The sequence below is a fragment of the Dendrobium catenatum genome, unplaced genomic scaffold, assembly GCF_001605985.2.
Source record: "Dendrobium catenatum unplaced genomic scaffold, ASM160598v2 fragScaff_scaffold_699, whole genome shotgun sequence".
Classification (NCBI taxonomy): domain Eukaryota; kingdom Viridiplantae; phylum Streptophyta; class Magnoliopsida; order Asparagales; family Orchidaceae; genus Dendrobium; species Dendrobium catenatum.
The window spans coordinates 407250-427540 of record NW_021319161.1 but is presented as its reverse complement, the minus strand read 5'-3'; the positions used below and the strand labels follow the sequence as shown (position 1 = coordinate 427540).

Below are 20291 nucleotides of genomic sequence, written 5' to 3'. Positions count from 1 at the left end.
AATAATAATTACAGTTAATTTTTATCTTATGAACAAAAAACTGAATCTAATATTGATTATTGATGAAAACTCAAGAAATTTTTAATTAAGTTACTATTGAATCAAACACAATGTATTAAAAGATTCATGTCACGATTATTCGAAAAATTTTATGCAAACTGTTAACTACCTAATGCAACCCTCAATTTTTCTCATCAAGGACTTTGAGACCTAGCAATGAAGAAAAAATGATTCCCGTAGCTGACCCCACGTAGTAGGATAAATGCTTGATGTTGTTGTTGTTGTATGGTTGAATCAAACAAAAATATAATAAAAAAATAACACTATTATCTAACAATATTGCTATTCCAATAACATCAAACTAAACGGCTCCTAAGATAGAAGATCATCTTATGAACAACATATAGGTTTACAAACTTACAGTAAGAACATTGGATAAAATATTTGAAACCAGCCAACAAAATTTGTATTCATTCATACAGATGCAGCCAACTTAATCTCTGCAAAACTTGGCAACATAAGTACACGTTACAATTTGGTAATTAGTGTCAAGGTAAGTAGATGGAACTTATCAGTAGAATAAACAAGAAAAAGAAGCCCGTATACTGCATCTAAAGTAAGTTATTGTATAATACAAGCCTTGATTACAGTTCTTTGGCCGAATTGCCTTTGCACCCTGTCTCCATCACTCTAAACCCTGCATTTTTTTCAACAAATTCAATTTGGATTATAAAAAGGTGATAGAAAGTTAGAATATTATAAATAATTCCAACCTGAAGATTGCAAACAGCATAACAACATTTCCAGAATTCTACTTCCCAGTTGCTTTACGTAAACCACATCTTGTCTGATATTACCCCACGTATTGAGAGAAAGAGAGATTAACTTAACACAGCTGTCAGGCAAGTAAGATCTAATTTTGTTTTCCTAACTTGAATCAGAGTTCTCTGCATACATGTGTGAAAGTAGTGTTCATATCAAAAGCTGTGAAAAATAGTAACTCAGATCTAAAGATAGCGATTCAAAATTGAAGAATCAAAATGAGGCTAATTTGCAGGAAACATACATTACATATTGACAAAAATAAGCTTTGTTTTGGCATTGGAAAACATTAGATTTTGAAGGAAAAGAAGTGTCAATTTTCATTTTGCAGCCTCAAAGTTACTCATGTCTATCATACGGAAAGGTCAAAAAGGATAGTTCAAGGATCATCATTAATGCCATCATCAATAAGCCTTACCTCATTTTTTTAGAACTGCCATACTAGTCTCGAGATTAGATATGAAAGTTCGAGGGATTACTTTAGATTGACAGGTTTACTTATGTCTCTTTCACTTACTTTCGCAAAAAATCTCTTTATATTAGCTTTTACTCTGCTCCTAATAGAATATATTAATGTAATAACGAGCCATGCATCATGAGTACATGTAATCACATGACATGAATATATGATTCACACGAATCATTTGACCATAATTAAACCATCAACTCCCATTTCATTTATTAGATATTTGATTGGAAATCAAAGTTGGGCCAATACACCAATGGTTAAAACTGAATCTCAAAAAAAAAAAAAAAAAAATTTCAAGCCTATGAGAAAAAACCAATATAGCAGTTCTATATACAATATGTTTTTCAAACTCAAAAGCAATATCTTGAGCTGAAAAGTATGTATAACAGTATCACTTACACTCATAGTGTGCCAAGTCGTCAATTCGTGTCTCACTTAAACCGATGAGTTATATCAGAGGAACTGCTTTGAGTTATTCCAAATGGAAAGTTCACCTGTTCAAAGTTCTAAATAAATATCCATAGATGTAGCTTATTTAAAATTTCAGTATACACCAGTTTAATCCTCACATAATAACTCTTAACTTGTTGAGTGAATTGATTCTGTTTCAGCCCCTTTCGCAAGTAAATAACATACAACTTGCGATAAAAGCTGGTCAACTATCTGCAAAGAAGCCATTAAGAGAATTTGGAAAAATTATCTGGTATGCAACTTCTTCATCTTCTTGGTTTGAAAACCTTCAACGTCCAATTAAGTTTCTTGAACTTAGTGAATGGTTTTTTATTTTCTTTCATAATGGAAACCACTATGAAACCCGTGTAATCATCAACAGATATTAAAATGCAATGGTTACTGGAATACAAATGTGGCTGAAAAGCTTCATCAAACAACATTATAAACATTATAAGGAGCCCCTTTTCTGAAGTAGACTTGTCAAACGAAAAATGATAAGTCTTTCCATTAAACAATCATCACATTCCACCCCCTTGATAAATATTGGGTGATTCAGCAAATTCCTTATCAAGAATTTCATTGCCATAACTTTCAATTGTCAACAATAAAATGGTCGAAATCTAACCAGTAAAATAGATGGACAACTAGACTCAATCAGGAAACATAAGACCAAAAGAAATGCAAGCTTTTCGCCTCCTTTTTATTGCAGTCGATATATATCTTAACAAATAGAGATACTTCGAAGAAAGTTCACATCATTTTGTTAAAAGAAAGAGAGAGAGAGACTAGTATCAACAATATTTTACTTCAAGGCATTGTAGACAACATTAAGTGTGAGGTAATCACCTCTAATATACACTTAAGCAAGTTTTAGAAGTCAAATTTTGCATTGCTTTTTGACTTCTAGGTGGAGATTTAGTTTCGGAGGTTTCAAAATTGTCAATATACAGGTTTATGCTTTTGTTTGGCTATATATTCAAACATATCATAAATTGATTGGGTTTGATTGTATACTAATTTAATATGAATTATACATTAAATATGTAAAATTGTAATAAATTAACAGTAAAGTGCATTCCAATATTTTAAGTTATGTTTTATTTTGAAAAACAAAAGAAGAATTTCCACAATCTGGCTAGGACTGATGTGCTTTTTGGCCAATTTTGATCAAAATTCAAGCTTTACATAAGATTTTGGACTAGGTACAATAGAAATTGATACAAAATAACTGAAACAAATTGATTTCAAATTAAAGGTAACTTTTCCCTTGATTATCATGATGTCTTCCTTCTCCACATAAATGGTGTTGTTTTCTATAATGATAGTATCATGACCTTAATAAAGTTGGAGCATAAAAAAAATGAACTAGTATCACTATGACGATGGATGAAAGCCAAACTAACTATTCATTATTCATCAAAGTTGATCAATGATTAGAAACCAAATAAGTAAGATTGATCTTGTCTGCAACTTCACCTTTTTTCTTGCTTGAAATCAGCATTCCTTCTAGTCAAATCCTCGTAATTTTTTTTTCAAATGAAACCACCTTTTCAAATGATTAGGAAATGGCAAGTCACATGGGTAAGTCAAAAAGTTTCTAACTACATCCAAAAAATGCAAAAAATGGCTAGTGAGCTTATAATATTAAAATCAGGTAATATTTGAAAAATTATTATAAATTTAATTTAAATAAAAAATGAGGTACGTAACCTATCAATTTGCATTCACAGAATCTAGTGAATCTAATGGAACAAAAATCATGCCTCAATTCAATAACTATAAAATAAATTTTATTAAATTAAAATTTGTATGTGCTTAGATCTATTTTAAAATATATTAAATTTTTATATAAAAATATAATTTTTTCAAGAAAAACTCACTTATATATTAGTAATTTTTAATAAAATGTTTTGATTCAAAACAGATATATAAGTATACTTAATAAAATTTCAAGCATATAGGCTTATTACTTTTAATTAACCTTATTACAAATTTTTATATAATTTGTTAAATTATATGCAATATATGAAGCATTTAAAAATATATACTTAATAAACATAACTTATGAAGCGACGGAGGTCGGAAGGACTGTAGTCGGTGGGCGACGTTAGTCTAAAGGACCGTAATCCACAAACGACGGAGGTCGGAAGAACTACGTCTGGAAGAAGTCCATCAATGGATAGAAATCCAACATCAGATAGATGTCATGTGAAAATCTGACAATTGGTAGAAGTCCAGCGTCAGGTAGAAATTTGGTGAAGAGCGGAGGTCCGACGTCAGGTAAAAGTTCGACGTTAGTCGGTGGTCGAGGAAAACTCCTATATTAGATGGTATTCGGGGAGAATTCCGGTGTCACTTGGAGTTTGGGTGAAACTCCAGCGTTACTTGGAGGTAGGGCGGAATTCTGGAGTCACTTGGAGGGCAGGCGGAATTCTGGCGTCACTTGGACATAATTCCGGCGGCGGTGATCGAGGAGTTCTTCCCTCCTATCCTTCTTCTCTTCTCCTTCTTCTCTTGCTTTTGGCCTCCCTCACAAGAGAAATGAGAGGTCTATTTATAGATTTCTGGAGTGGCATTTCCTATAAATAGGTGAGAGATCATGAGCGAATCGGGAGTGGTTTGAATGGATGGTCGATATTGAATCCCTTGATCTTGGACCGTTCATCAGACATTTGAATGTCTTAATGATATCAGAATTCGGTGATCTTGAGCTCGTTGGATTCGTCTCGTCGAGCCGCTCAATTCGACTATAAGCACGTCATGTTTGAAAACCGTTTGGTAACTCAAACTGTGGTTTGAACCTTCCAACAGCGCTTCATGTCCTTTATTTGGACTCATTTGGGCTCATATTGAGTCGATTTTGGTGTTGTTGGGTTCGTATTTCCGAGACGATCAGTTCGACAATAAGTTTGCTGAAATCGAAGTTCATATGATCTTAGAATTAATTTTAGAAGTTTATGCTTGATTTTGCCTCGAGATTCGTGCTCGATTAAGATAATTTTATGATGACGTATCAAGACTATTAAGCTAAAGGAAAACAATCATAAGGAATTCAACATTCCTGGGGGATTGAAATCTAAGAACTAACTTGATAAAAGATTTTGCCTATATTCTTTATGGCTACTCACATTGTACTGACTTGGTTTTATGCTCACTCCATCAATTCTTTCTAGTAATTTCAACTTAAAATTTTCTCCGCTAGGTAAACTCTAGCCACCTCAACAATCTCAATTGGTTAGACATTTGAGCGGTGCAATCCAAATTGCATGTCATTACCCAAATCCTACACGTAAGGTATATTCATTAACTTTTAATTTTTCTAACCCGTTTCATCTTATAGTTATAGAAATCTCAAACCTAGGAAAGGAACACATACTGGCTTTAGCCTTCCACCCCTCAGACACTTGAATGCGCCAAGATTCTCTATCCTAAAGGATTTTGCAACTCATTTAGATTCTTGCCATTTACATAATTACTTATCACTAATTTTTTAAACCAAACAATTTTCATATTTTTCAAATCTTAGCTGTTTTTTTTGGTATTATGACTTGATTTTTCATTATAAATTAACTAAATACTAGCTTTATCATTCAACCATTCACATTTTAAATTTAGCTCAGCGTTGCCTTGCAATATGAGTTAGATCCATTTCCAATATGGTAATTTGGAAAAATCTAAGAAAACAAAAGCATGCACGAACGGCCTTGTCATTGTAGTAACCCAGAATCCAAGATGTTATTTCTCTATCCGCACAGTTCATCTTGTTTCTCTCTATCATCCTTAGATCTTGTCAAACCCTATCACATCCTCTTAAAATAGTGCACAATCCTCTTTTATCCTCTCCACTATTTTCATGAAGGCATTGTAACACAGCCATAAATGCAATCCTTTGATATGCTAGACATCAGTTTACAGAATGAGTAACTACAAAATTCTGGTGCCTTTAGTTGTCCTTTATTTTGAGTGGAGTCACAATGCTAGTTATCTCTTTTAGTTGGATGTATCTAGACTTAAAGACCCTTTATTTATTTGAACTTTGAAACTTCATGATTTATGTATCCTCAAGTAGATACTCCAATTCTCACAACATTTAAATATGGCGACTTCATTGAGACTATCAAACTAAAAGAAAACAATCTTTAGGGATTCAACATTCTTTAGGATTAGGATCTAAGCACAAACTTTTAAAAGATTTTGCCTATATTCTTTATGGCTGCTCATATTGTACCGACTAGGTTCTATGCTCACTCCATCAATTCTTTTTGCTAATTCCAACTAAGAAGCTTCCTCGCTAAGTGAACCCTAGCCATCTCGACAATCCCAATTGGTTATAAGACATTTGAGTGGTGCAACTTTTTCTAAATTTCATCTCATTACCTAAGTCTTGATAGGTCAAAGTATTGTGTTAGGATGATTTCTAACTTCTTATCTGGAAATATCAACAACCTTAGAAGATCCAATGCTTAACAGAAATTCGCTAACATTTAATTTTTCTAACCCTTGCTTCATCTTATAGGAATATAAATCTCCAACCTAGGAGAAGGTACACAAACAAGGTCTAGCCTTCCACCCCTAAAGAAACAAATGTGCCTTTCTATCCTAATGGATTTTGCAACTCATTTAGGTGTTATTTGCTTGCCTTAAAAAGGAATGTAGTGTCTAAGGAATGTAGTATAAAAGAATTACAATGAATTTGAAATATTGTAGAGTTGTTTGGTTGAGTTTAAAGTAAATGCAGGTTTTTATTTTTTTTGTTTGACTTGAAATAAAATGAATGCAGAGTAAAGTGAAAAGAACAACAATAGAGGTGACAGATGGGGGTCTACGACAATTGCCGACGGTGGCAGGAAGTAGGTGTGGGCTCCAAAAATTCACGCCCCAGCCTCTCCTACTTTCAGAGGAGTTTTAATGAATTAAGTTCCTGGGTAAATTTTGGCAAGACAAATTGAGTTTGTTGATAAGATACTACCCAAAGATTTCACCCTCATTTTGCGAGGACTTTATGATCTGAGTTTTGATATCCTATAGGCGCAAGCCCCTATAGTTAATTACCCCTCTCGATAACAGGAGAGAACTTCGATTAAGGCTAGTCGCCAAACATATATGTAGGAATACGTGATATCTGACATATAGTAGCAACATGGGTTTGATATTGAGAATTGATATTAAAAACTGAAAATTTACCACCTTGCACTTAAAGCGGATGGTGGGGGAATGGATGATGGACCCGACCAAGATCATATGGTTCCGCCATCCCAGGCTATCATGGTCCCTGGTCTACTTAGTCAGAAGAGGTAGTCGACCCAACCTAACAAAAGGATACTTGTCAGCAGCCATGGGTTATTTCTTCCAAGGGTACCTTGTAGACGTGGGGTGAGTATTTGTTTAAGGGTTTTGAAGGGAAAATGAGTGTTTGAATCAACCTTAGCTAATAGAGGGCTTTGTTTCATATTAATTATATCATATTGATTCATATCTCAAGGATTTGATGTCATTGGAGAGCATACAGGCTTTGTCCATGACCGTAATTTAGTGATGTCATTTGGTGGCAAATCAAACGGTTTAGAGGGCCCCAATCCAAACCGTTTACCTACGGTGTCATTTAGCGGCAAAACTGTCGGTTAGAAGACAGGTGCCACGTCCTTACTAGCAAGAGACTATTTCAGAATGAATCATAGTGATATTCTCGACCAGACATTAACTATTTGTGAGCTGAAGCAATTTTCAATTTTTTTCACCTCAACAAACTATTGTGGAGAGTGGATGGGTTTCACTTTAAGCGTTTGATGATTGATTTCATTTTTAAATATTTGGGATTTTGTATTTTTGATCTTTCATGGGTATTTGGGTAGTATTTTGAATATTTGAGATTAAACCCTCTTGTTGAGCTCTATGTTCAACACATCCATCATCAGGGTATTTATGGGAAATTTCATTTCTAGAAACATTTTAAATCTATCAACTTAGCGACAGAGGATCGGGTCTTTCGAAAGCTTTATATCTTTGTTAGTGAATTATTCAAGAACACAAGATTATGCTTGTTGCAACTATCACGCCTCTCCTACTTATATTGCTACTTGAGACTTTGCTCACAATTGTTCAAAAGCTATAGGTTAATTAATCTCCACTGTCGTCTATAATCATTCACAAGTCTTCTTGTAGTTGCTTGAAAGTGAACCGTCATGTGTGTAGTAAGTTCATGTTCTTGCTTGCGAGTTGACTAACATTGACAACAAGATTTCATATGATTGATTGTATATTAATATTGGCCACAAGATGCTGCATTTGTTATATATCTTCTTGTCATCTCTCTTTTGCATTTTGTTCATGAATGACATACATTGCACTCATCTTGTCCCAACGAATGAGTTGCCATATTTGCACAAACACTATGTTCCTGTCCATAAGCATGTGCCAGCCATTTCCTTTTGTATGCAATGAGTTTCATGCATGCTTGTTTATGTTCATCTGAATATTTTAAGCTCTCATTTAGTATTTGGTATTTGCATTTCTACTGTTCATATATCACATTGGAATTCGGCTCATTGCTTGTTAATTTAAATTTTGTTTCCTGTAGTCTTCAAATTCTTCGTTGTTTGTTCAATGTCAAGTCCCTTGCGTCATTTTCAAGTTCAAGTTCATTGACTTTTAGGTCCCTTGTCATTCAATTAGCCAATTCAAGTCCCCTACATTTGCTCTGAATTTCGGCAACTTCCCGGCATCTCCCTCGTTGAGGGTAAAACTATAGGAATCTTAGCCTGTCTGTCATGTCAAGAAAGACGTGTACTGTCGATGTCAGGTGACACCGTGGCCGTAGTCTTCATCCCAATAATGCCAAGAAAGGCGTGTATGGGTCTTTGAAGGTACTTGCTTGAAAACATAGTTATTTCCCCCTCCACGCCAAGCAAGCACTTAAGGATTCTTAGAAGTGTCCCCACCACACTATGAAAAGCATGTACAGGGCCTACCCGCCTCACCGTAGGAGGTTGCACCGGGTCCCATCCCATAATGCTAAGAAAAACATGTATAGGAAGTTTTCTGGTGCGTTGAAACTCCAAGAACAAGTTTCTTGAAGTTTAGGACTTTTATACCTTCACGGGAATGTCAACGATGATGGTGATGACGAGGCAATGATGTTGATAGTAAAAATGCCCAAATATATTTCCTTTATTCTCTTTTTTTTCTCTTTTATTTTTGAATTTTCTTTTTCTTCTTTTTTTGGCTGGGATTGTGAAGTGATTAATGAGCTATTTGTAAACGGGTCTTTAATGGTTGCTAAGTGAAGTGCGGCAGGGCTGTAGAGTGAAGTTGTCAAGAAAGCAATAGAAGGCCACAGGTAGGGAGATCGGGTAGGACAAGGATAGGGAAAGTTGACTGCTGTGTCTTGGCTCGACAGAGGATTTGAGAGGATCGTGTATGCCATGGCTAGAGTAGTCGATCGATCAACTAGAGTTTGATTATGGAGGTCGGTTTGCGGTAGGAAGAGGCAGTGGAAGTCGGTTATAACTTGTGGAAGAGACGCTGAAGTCAGACAAGTCAAAGGCAAGATGAGGTGTTGGGTGAGGTCGAGCATGGACACCTTGGAGGGGATAGGGCAGAGGCAGTTTGGTGTATGAAGAGGGAAGATGGGGAGGTTGGCTACAAGAAGATTTCAGCTGAGAAGGAAGAAGGGGTTCGGGTCACATGAGGCTTCAGGCGTATGAGGGAAGAAGAAGGCGTTAGTTTGGCAGTGGAAGAAGACTCGTTTGCATGAGATTGAATGACTGAAGCTGAAGAGGTTATTCTGGGAGCAATGGCCTGAAGCCCCAGTCTCTCCGAAGGAACCTGAAATATTGTCAGCCCGAGTTTATAGGGTCTTGAAGACTGTGGAGGAGAAAGGACTTAAAAAAAAAATTTCTAGTGGCCTTTAATAATTGAGGCCATAACTCCGCCAATAGAGTGTCTATCCGTTGCAATGGAAAAGAAAAAAGAAAACAGGTTCCACCCGGTGAGCATCAGGATATGACACATGAATCGCATGTTCAGAGATCCACTGTTGAAAGGTCCCAATGGAAGAGAAAACAAATTTGGATGTCGAAGCCTCACAGAGAAGAAAAAAAGAAAATTCTCTTTCCTGACCTTGGAAGTTTTGGTATGTGAAAAAGGCGGTCCCGAACTTTTGGAAGATCACATGCATATACGTTGATAGAGGAAATTGCTATATCTTCCTTATTTGAAGGAACGCTAAGCTTGGTAATTTTAAATATTTATTTGGGAATCTTGATGCGAAACATGATGTCGACCCAAATAAATATTTAAAATGCCCCCATCTTGTAGGGAGATTTTAGATAGGTTAAATTTAACATTTTAAGATTTTAAATATTTATTTAGAATCTCGACGTGTAGCACGATGTCGACCCAAATAAATATTTAAAATGCCCAATATCACGCAGAGAGATTTCAGATAGATCTTATATTTTAAGGTTTTAAATATTTATTTGGGAATTTTGGCATGTGGCGTGATGTCGATCTAAATAAATATTTAAAATACCTAATCTTATGGGAAATTTATGACATTTTTTTAAAATGCATTTTTGTAACACAAGAGAATTTCAAGTTATAAGAAATATATGCTAATAAACATGTATGAAATTTATAGCACATTAAACATAACAGGTTTTCGCTTGAGCATAGGCTGAGGCGTGATACTGATGTTTCTCAAAATCAATTTGGATTCATGCCGGGTAGGTCGACTATGGAAGCCATACATTTATTAAGAGGTTTGATGGAGAAATATAGAAAAAATAAGGAGGATCTACATATGATATTTATTGATTTAGAAAAAGCTTATGATAAAGTTTCAAGAGAAGTGCTATGGAGAGTTCTTGAAAAGAAATGAGTCAATAATGCTTATATTCAAATCATTAAAGATATATATGTAGGAGCTATTACTTGTGTTCAAACACAAGGTGGATTGACTAAGTATTTCCCTATTTCGGTTGGGTTACATCAAGCATCAGCCTTAAGCCCATATCTTTTTGCTTTAGTCATGGATGTTCTCACTAGACATTTGCAAGAGGATGTACCTTGGTGTATGCTTTTTGCTGATGGTATTCTTGTTGTTGATAAGACTAGAGAGGGAGTTGAAGGTAAACTTGAATTATGGAGGTTAACCTTAGAGTCTAAAGGTTTTCCCTTGAGTAGATCTAAAACGGAATATATGGAGTGTAATTTTAGTAATAATAGACCTAGTGAGGGGATTGTGACTTTGGATGATCAAGTCATTAATAAGAGTACACGTTTTAGATATCTTGGATCTATTGTTTAAAGTGATGGTGAAATAGATGGGGATATTATCAGCAGAATTCAAGTTGGATGGTTGAAGTGGAGGAATGCATCGGGCTTATTATGTGATAGAAATGTACCCCTCAAACTTAAGGGAAAATTCTATAGGATGGTAGTGAGGCCTGCAATGCTTTATGGTACCGAATGTTGGCCATTAAAAGAGAAGCATAATAATAAGTTAAGTGTGGCAGAGATGAGGATGCTCAGGTGGATGAGTGGCTTTACCCTTAGAGTTAGGATACGAAATGAGCACATATGTGAAAAGGTTGGAGTAGTTCCAGTAGAAGATAAGATTAGAGAGAGTCGCCATAGATGGTTTGGTCACATAAAACATCGGCCTTTCGATGACCCGGTTAGGAGAGTAGAGGTATTAGATTTGACTTATGTTAAGAAAGGTAGGGGTAGACCTGAAAAGACTTGGTTAGAAAATATTAGGAATGACCTTTCTTTATTTGATTTAAACGAAAATTAGACTTTTAATAGGACACAATGGAGAAAAAGGATTCATGTAGCCGACCCCACGTAGTGGGATAAAGGCTTGATGTTGTTATTGTTGTTGTTGTTGTATTAAACATAACATGTACAAAATACATCGACGGTACGAGCCTATGACCGTACAGGTCGATAAGTTGATAGGCTCCTCCTTGGTATACATTCTTGACGACGAAGAGGCCTTTTCAATTAGATACGAATTTACCACCAATTTTCAGTGTGAGATGATTGGACTTCTTTGCATCAGGATCAATTCCCCATCTTGAAATGCTCAAAGATGCACCATTCGATCAAATGATTTTGCTATCCTCCAAATCCTCACTCGGTAGATTTCCATCTTCCTATAACCAACCTAAACCCGTCTTCGTATATCAGTACTTCATGGATTACAAATGGCTGGATGTCACCAGGGATCCTGAACTCTTCTCAACCCTGAGATACTTCATGTACTGGTGTAGTGTTGCGGGACAATGTCATATTCATATAACCAAGGGTGACCCAATAACACCTTGAATGAAGTATCCGCATCAATTACATAGAATTTTTCTTCAGTATGAAGTTCTCCAAATACAAGAGAGGGCATAAATGATCCCAAGATTTTCTGCCCCTTCTCATTGAAGTTATGTACCATAAATTTATCTTGCTCGAGATGCACAACATCGAGGCATAACAATCTTAGTGCTTTCATGCTTATAAAATTTATAGAGGATTCATGATCGAATTTGGCTGATTATCATTTCGTCGCTCTTTGTAGTAACATACATATAACAGTTATGATCTGCCATTCTGAGCATCATGTCATCTTTGGTGAAGGTGATGATCGCCTCATTACAACCTTATAAAACCTCAATCATGTTACGCTCAACGAAATACGCTTCATATCTTTTGGTGTCTTTGAGAGCCCGAATCAAAATCTCCCAAAGATCTTTGGACATCAGAAAAGCATCGTATATACTAAGTTGTGCATGGATCTTCCATAGATGGGATAAAATATTATAATCTATCCCCTTAGTTGAAGTGTACTTCTTCCTAGGGTCCTTAGGGATAATATTTTCATTGATAAAAATCTTGCTCCCCTTGTCTTTATTAGAGACCCCATTCTTTGGAGGAGATAACCTTTTTCCATTTCTCAATTGTACTTGGACAATTTCATCTGGCTTTGACCCATTCAATGGAGCATCTTCCTCAGAGTCTGCCATCATAGCATCAAGAGGTTCATTTTTAGAATCACTCTCTAGCTTCACATGCTCAATTTGTGATGTTATATCATGCTTGAACCCGGCTTCATTTGGGAAGTATAAATCTTCCTCTGAACTATATCCCATTCATGACACCGCTAGGCAAGTTTCAACAGCTATTGCTTGGGCATATTTTCTTTTGTCGGAGCAATTGGTGTCACCAAAACGATTTGGCAAGTTTCCACAGGAAGAGATTCTTCATCCGTCTCATCTGCTTCATCAATTTTAAGCTCTTTCATAAAGTCAATGAGCCTGATAGGAAGCCTCATAATATGGTAGTATTTATTCAAACTGTCAATAACCCTTTGCATCATTGTCTTTTTCTCCTTATGCTTCTTAAGTTTGGTCTTTCTCTTGGTAGACTTTGTCTTTCCCAATTTTGAGGAACCAACTTGGTTTGGTCGCTGTTTAGAGGTAAACACTTGTACCATAGCCAGCAAATTCAAATCTAGCACCGACTCGGTAGGAGATTTCCACTTCATGCCTGAAACTCCTTCCAATTGCTTCAGATTTTTTATAGTTTTCATGTAGACCACAGTTTCTCACTGCTCCTCTAGCGCTGGCTTCTCATTTTTTATTTCTTCAATCGGCAGTACAAACGAGGATGTGACCACCCAAGTTGATTCTTTTCTAGGGTGGGTATGACAATGTAAGTTCCCCTCTACTATATTTTCTTTCAAGTCAAATCTTTGAAGATATAACAATCTTCAATAGGATGACTGAGTACCCAATGATACGGACAATAATTCTGGTCACTAGTATATTTCAACTCCTTGGGCCTCTTGCACTTCGGCACTTCTAGATCAGCTTTTAGCATTTGTCGAAATAACGTGGAGGCACTATCTCTTTTAAATGAATATTTTTTATTCATTTTGTCCTTGAGGGGCAGGAACACTCTATTACCAATTCTCATTATCTTCTTCGAGCATTCTCATCCACCTTGAAAGTTCATGGCTTATCATTACCCTCGAGTATCAACTTCGGTTGGGGATTAGGGTTATAGGCATGTTTTTATTTGTCTTCGTATTGCACCGGCTTCTTGTCTTTGTCTACATTGTTAACCACCTATTTTTCTTTGCCATCTCTTGAGAAAAACATAGAGTCGGCCTCACCTCTTTTGTCACCCGAGGCCTTAGTCTTCTTTGGCTTATCACATTGGTTTTCTGATCTTGACAAATTCAGTTTCTCAAGCTTGATCACTCTATTCAACAGGTCTTGAAATGTGGTGATTGTGGTCATGTATAAAAATGGTTGCATCTTATCATCAATGTTTCTCATTAACAACTGCACAACATGCTCTTCTTCTAACCGCTGCTCACATTTCATACTTAAATTTCGTCAGCAAGTTATGTATTTTGACGCTGACTCGTCTCACTTCCGCTTGTCTAAAGTGATGTAAGTGATTGTTATCTTTTCAGTCGCACTGACGAACCTCTTCACAAACATAGCCTCCAATTATGCGAAAGTCTTCACAGAATCGGTTGGTAATTTAGCATAAAATTTGAAAGTAACTGTTGCTAAACTACTGACAAATTGCCGGAAGAGTTGGGTGTCATTTCCTTTAGTATTTTCACAGGTGACCTTGAATTGCTCCAAGTGCTGTCTAGGGTTGTTATTACCATTGAAGATATTAAAATTTGAGATAGAGTACCCTTTCGGGTATGATACTTAGTCGTATTCAGTGGGATACGGATGACCCTTGCCCACCAATTTCTCCGTCTGATTAATGGCTATGATAGCCTTGATCCTCTCAATGATTATTCCCTGCAACTGTGCAGCCGTCATAAGCTCGGAGGTACTTGTTATATTCTGCGGAGTCTGTTGGCGGGTGAGGTTATGTACCTAGTGACCTTCAGGAACACCCTGTACTCTTGAAACTTGAGGCTCTTGGAGATTTGGAGAATCCGCAGGAAGATCAGGCATGGGACTGATGGTAATAGTTATCTGTATCATCCGCATAATCATCGTCATCTCAGTCATCTTCACATTCAACTAAGAGATTTCCCTATCCTTAACTCTCATTTGCTGTCTCATCTACCTTCGAATGCCTGCAAGCATGACATCTTCGACATTCAGAGGATTCTCTCTGGCCTCTTCTCCTCGTTCTTCTTCTAAAGAGAGGTCACCTCCACCGGTGGTGGACCCAACCTCATGGTGATTCGGTGTATTTGCCTTGGCGGCAGTCGCCAATTTTCACCCTCTTAGTTGTCATCATAATAGGCCCCATCATCGGCATTGGAATACCTCACCATGTAAATTACTTTGACGTTCATGACATATTCTATTTCTTCCTCTTTTTCTTGTATTCGAATCTCCGAGCGGCGCCGCAACTGAATTTTTGGTTCATTATTAGGTAGAAAGATTTTCTTGATCTGCGGGCTGTGATCAAAGTTTGTTTCTTCCTTTGACGGGGTTAATGAATGACAAGATCCCCTGGAAAATTCCCAGGGTGTCGACCACCAGGATGGATATCATCGTGGGCCTTCTTTTGGACACTCTTCTGATGTTGTCTGTTGGATAGGGCAGATCTAAAAAAATCCGCATCGGAAGTCACGCCCAGCCTTTTCTTTCTTTCCATTTTTTCTTCCTTTCTGTGAGGCTTCGGCCTCCAGATTTATTTTCCCTTCTATCGGGACCTTTCGGCGATGGATCTCTGAACATGCAGTTTAGGTGTCACACCCCTATGTTCACAGGGTGGAACCTGCTTTCTTTCTTTCCTTTTTTCTGGAATGGATAGGTGCTCTATTGGTAGAGTTCTTCTGGACTTGATTACTAAAGGCCGCTGGAAATTCTTCTTTTTAAGTCTTTTCTCCTTCATGGTCTTCAAGATTCTGTAAACTTAAGCAAATATAATTTGAGTCTTATTCTTCTTCGAAGGAAATAGGTCGTTAAGCCGTTGATCCCAAAAAAACCTCTTCAACTCGCCAAAGTAGCTATTTCTTTTCACCCACCTTAAGTCGACAAACTTGTTCTGGGTAGGAGCATTGGCTTCAGGTTCTTGGGAAGGCAGGTTCGATGGGTGGACCAGCAGTTATTGTTAAGCTCAGAGCATAGTATTTTTCTTTCTCCTCTCCCTCCTTGTGAACCTTCCTCCAGATGAGGAGGCTTCAGTATCGTGCTTTCAGGGTGCAAATAACCTGGTTGGTATAGTAGTAGTGTTGATAGTCACCACTAAGATCTTTCCTATAACTACGACCCTCTTGGTGGCCGAGGCTTCTGGCTGTGATAGCCGTTCAAATAAAGAAATCTTTCCACAAGGATTTCAACAGTTTTAGTGGCTCGTAATGTTGGCAGATGCGTGCGACATGTAATAATTTCATTAGTAAGTCACTGTGCTAGCAGATGCAAATGACATTCAGGAGTTCCGGCAAAGTAAGGCCTCCTTGCAAGCCCTTCAAATTCCATTCCATTCATAGGAATGACGATAATCATTACAGTAGCTGCAGGGAACTATAGCTCACCGAATTGAATGGTGGCTCTAGCATTTCCTGCATTGATGACGACATTTGTAGTTGGATGCTAGTGTTACATCCCAATTAGATGGTGAATGAGGTGTTTTATAGATCTATATGTACAAATGAAAGACAAGTGTTATTAATCATCATCTGATGCATCACTATACACTTTTAAAATGAAGAAACTTACACATAACAGAAGAAAAAAATAGACAATATAAACAAGCAATGAAAAAGAATTTAAAACCAAGCTTAATGAAATATTAATGGATTTATTAATCATTTTAGAATAGATGCAGGTGATTCTCTAAAAAGTTTGAGATATCACCTTTCACAATATGCTGAGACTTTGAAAGTTGAGATAGAAGACTTTTATAACTATATATTTCAGCAAATCAAGTTAGAGCGGCACAAGTCTTTCAACAGACTGAAGCTTAAGATTTAAATGGGTATAAGATATCAGACTTAACAATCCAAGATGTGGCCGAGTCACTAGCAACTTCATCTACTCAACAAGCCAAAAGAAATGTCATAGTGTAGGAACCCCCACTTCGTTAACCCATTAGTAGGGATTATAAGAAATATGAAGGCTTATCTGACTCGATAAGTCCAAGTAACCGTAGTCAACTAAATTCTCCTAAGTGACTAGAGAGTCAAAGATATAGTACGAATAATGAGTTTCAATCAACAGCTACCGAATGCATGAAAGCTCTTAGATCTCAAATTATGAAGGATGACTTCAAATCCGTAAACCTCAACAAATCTATCTTGGGGAGCACATTTTTCACAGCTCAAGTTAAAGCCTGAATAGGCGTATGAGGTTAGACTCAACGAGCTTAGATGTGGATGAGTCGCTGACAGCTTCTTCTACTTAATAAGTTATAAGAAAGGCCGTAGTAGAGGAACCCCTATTTCAGCAGTCAGATGAGAAGAGCTATTAAATCTTAGCTCATCCAATCTGATAAGTTCAATTAACTCAGATTGAAATCTTCTCGAGTGGTTAAGGGTTAAAAAATTACCTATATTTGGTACTATCAGTTAAATCCAAAACCTGCAAATCCCTCAACAAGTCAGTAAAGGACAAAGTGAGAATCGAAGAAATTCTTTTTTAACAAGTCCGCGAAAGTATAAACTGAATGACCGAAGAAATTATCCCAAAGATCATAAAAAGCTTAAGGCTGAACTAAGAGGATTTTGTCATCCACAATTCTGTTATGCATAAAGTTATGGACCGATGACCACTTGCCACCGACCTATTATAAACCTAAGGAGTTTCACTCACGTGCATTTGCACCTTCATCAAGCCTCCCAAAGCAAAAAAAGTAGGGCTGAAGATACGAAAACTTCATAACAAGTTAGTCAGGACTAATCAGGTAATCCTTCACTAATATCCATGCATAGCACAGGGCAGAAGGAACCAAAATCTTACAACTCAAACTAAAGATGTGGAAAGAGTGCAACTACTAGGTCTAACGAGTGTCTAAAGCTATGAGCACAACAATCGCAGAAGTCATAAGAGCAGTAAAAATAAAACTCGACGACAGTTGAATTTATAAAATTACATCATTTTATTAATTCAGAATTTATATACAAGTTTTCAATCTACATCTTTTTACTATCTTACATCAATAAAAAAGGAGAAAAAAGTACATTGTTTTTCGCAAAGGACTAAAATCTGTCTCCTAAATCAATGCCTGAAGAGGAAGTCGATAACCTTGTTCTACTTCTTCAAAAAACCAGGCTTCTTACACTTCTGGGACCTATACAAAGCAACAAAAGCATCAATAGAAAGTAGAGAAAAGATTATGCAAATGTATGTAAATCTACAAAAATAAAGGTGTAACTGAACCGAGGTCTCCTGTAGTAGCTCACGAACAGATATCAGGCTCCTCCTGAAATCTGAGTAGGGCAACAAAGGTATCAATATGCAGCTAAAGAAAGAAAAAGTGCTCCATAAACTAACAAAAATGTACTTGAGCTTAAGCCTCCTATTGCAGCTAACATACTGGATCCTGTCACTATAGTGACATCGACAAAAAAGTTAGGCATCAATATATATGCATAAAACAAGCAGGGTAAAAATAAAGCAAAAGCTAGCAAAGAGGGAGTGCATGAACAGGAGGAGAGGTAGAAAACTTGAGGCAGTAGAGTCATGCAAACCGATGAATTTGTAAAGCTCAAGCAAACTCTGGACAACACCTGCAATTATATAACAAAAATATTATATTCATAAATGATTGCAATACGGACAAGTATTGAGCAGTTATAAATATGCAAGAAATTGAAGTTGTGAGGGTGTCAAAAGAAAACAAAGGAGTGGCAATGTTTATCTACAAGGGTTAGTTTATAAAATAATGCTCTAAAGATCTAAGTATGAAGTGCCCTATCACTCTCTTATGAGTCCCTACTTTACTAAAGTTAATATGTCAATCATATTATCGACTACAAGCGCATCCAAAGACCTATGAAAGCACATAAATAGACTCTTAGAGATCTTCAGAATGAAAACCTTAGCATAACATCTAAACAAGCATTTGGAGATCCGCAAAAATGAAAACCTCTTTGTGACATCCAGAACAAATATCTAGAGATCCATCAATCAACATGTAATAAACGTGATTCGCTCTAAACGCTTACCACATTTATTGGGAGGTATTTATTGACCTTTGTGTAATGTCAAAAGGAAAAAAAATTAAATACCTTTGCCATAGCCGCTTTAATCCTGCCTAATCATCTGCAGTTTGCTATAGTGTCCTGCTCTGCAACGGTGCCGCACTGTCGCTTCATGTCTCATGTGCTTAATTCGTTCTTCAGTTATTAAAATAATAAGAAATGAAGCTAAAGGCTTCGGTCATTCAATCTCATGCAAACAAGTCTTCTTCCACTGCCAAACTAATGCCTTCTTCTTCCTGCATATACCCGAAGCCTCATGCGACCTAAACCCCTTCTTCCTCCTCAGCCAAAATCTGCCTGTAGCCGACCTCCCCATCTTCCCTCTTCACACACCAAGCCGCCTCTGCCCTATCTCCTCCAAGCCATCCGTACTATACCTCACTCGACGCCACATCCTTCCTTTTTCTTATCTAAGTTCAACGTCTCTTCCACAAGATATAACTTGCTTCCACTACCTCTTCCTGCCGCAAACTGACCTCCACAATAAAGCCCTTGCCGACCGATCTTCGGCTCTAGCCAAGACATATACTCGATCCCCTCAAATCCTTTGTCGAGTCGAGATCCAGTAGCCACTTTCCCTATCCTTGTCTTGCCCGATCTCTCTACCCATGGCCTTCTCTTCCTTCCACGCCAACTTCAGTTCACAGCCCTAGACGCACTTCACTCAACAACCATTAAAGACTCGTTTACAAATAACCCATTAATCACCTCACAATCCTAGCCCAAATAGCCCACCTAAACCCATCTTCCTGTATGGTGGGAAGGCCCTTCCCCAAATTTCCCCTAAATGGGGGAGACAGTGGGAGGCTGCCGAAATCTCCAGTGAATAAAATACCTGACTTGAATAAAATGTAGGGGACTTAAATGACTATAGGGGAACAAAACTCAACTCAAATAGCAGGGATCTAGAACAAATAACAGGGGACCAAACTTGCACTTACAAGAAACTAAACTTAATGTCTAAAACCAAAACATGTAATTCACAAAATAGCAAAAAAGTAAATATATAAGCATGAGACTTATGGTAAACAAAACTTTGAACATTAATTAAGGATGATACAAAATCTAATTGCAAGCAAAAGCAAACAAACATTGCAAATCAAATGAGAAAAATACTTATTAATTGTAACATTCATATTAGTCACGCAAGCGAACATACTATGCTTCTGCAAATGAAGGAGGTTGATGCACATAATAGCCTACTTACAAGCGACTACTAGAAGCTTGCAAATGTTTATGGATAACAATGAAAGATATACGAGTGAACATAATAATTCACTAGCTAATATGTATCAAGAGATGTACAATGTTCGTAAATGATACTGTAAGTTGCATACGAATGACGACATTGATGTTTGATGTTCA

The 20291-nt window shown here is 36.9% G+C and overlaps 1 protein-coding gene across 13 annotated transcripts in view; it reads right to left on the bottom strand.

Moving 5' to 3' along the window:
- Window positions 1-373: 373 nt before the first annotated feature.
- The window catches only part of LOC110092988 (SNF2 domain-containing protein CLASSY 2), a 47308-nt gene continuing 27390 nt past the window's right edge, over window positions 374-20291 (bottom strand). The window contains exons 8-10 of one of the 13 annotated variants that reach the window (XR_002302652.2): window positions 1691-1785; window positions 774-947; window positions 374-697 (exon numbers count right to left, since the gene is read on the bottom strand). The gene's annotated coding sequence lies outside the window, so the exon portion shown is untranslated. Of the gene's footprint in view, window positions 698-773; window positions 948-1690; window positions 1786-17802; window positions 18014-18097; window positions 18453-20291 lie in introns of those variants that run through there. The other 12 variants (XR_003701140.1, XR_003701141.1, XR_002302658.2 and 9 more) reach the window with 12 other exon arrangements.